The sequence below is a fragment of the Limulus polyphemus genome, unplaced genomic scaffold (assembly GCF_000517525.1).
Source record: "Limulus polyphemus unplaced genomic scaffold, Limulus_polyphemus-2.1.2 Scaffold766, whole genome shotgun sequence".
Classification (NCBI taxonomy): domain Eukaryota; kingdom Metazoa; phylum Arthropoda; class Merostomata; order Xiphosura; family Limulidae; genus Limulus; species Limulus polyphemus.
The window spans coordinates 227,172-228,180 of NW_013666376.1; positions in this window are offsets into that span (position 1 = coordinate 227,172).

Genomic DNA, 1,009 nt, shown 5'->3' on the forward strand with positions numbered 1-1,009 from the left:
GATGAATAATGCACTATCTGTTAACAATAGGCTGATTCTGAATTATCAGACAAAATTCCTTCTCACTACTTATTTATGATGCTTCCCTATTTTGTTTTGTTGTTTTTTAAAGGGAAAGATTGCTCTTGTTGCTACCAGTATCCTCAACAGGACATCAATGGACTTGCTCCAGTGTCCCCCGGGACTCTTCCCTTGGCACATAATTCTTCAGGTCAATTGTCAATTACATATTAGACATTTCATATGTCCACTCTATGCTGATTCATATTCTAGTTATACCACACTGCTTCAAAGCAAAGTGATGTACATCTTGAGTATATGGTGCCTGCTTCATACATTCTGCCCTATATATATTACTGTTTTGTTACTGGTTGAATAGCATACCTGTTCCAGAAGAAGTGCTTTACTTCACAAGTGTGCCTTAAATTCTTTTTCTGGCACACCTGTTCGTTTCAGGTGGTTGTTATCAGCTTATTTGAATAATGTCATGCTTTCACCAGTCCCTCCACCTTTTAAATGTGGGATTCTAGCTTTGGGTGAGAGGAGGTAGTACCAAGTTAACATTTTCCTACACTGAAAATGTATTTTCAATAGGTACTTACCTTCTCTAACCCAATTTCCACTCTTCCTCCCTACTGATATGCCAGTGTTTTAGTTTGTAACTGCCAATTCTTTAAAGTGAGGATTGTGCTAGAACAGTAGAGGGAGCTACTTGCACTTGTATAGGTGGCACAGTATGATTGATGGAGAGTAATCACAAGATATTCACATGTTATGAAATGGTGCAAAACTAAAGGGGTATCATAGACTGTGCTATTAGTGAAAAGTGTTTAAGCAATGTCTAGATGGCAAATGAATGTTGAAATAGCTTCGGGTGAAAGGATGTAAGTACCTATCGGAAATACATTTTCAGCACAGGAAAATGTTAACTTCCAACACTAAGATACTTGTCCACTCTCTATGTTCTCCTTTTGGGGAAAACCTTGTTTTTGCTCTGGAGCTTTATTTG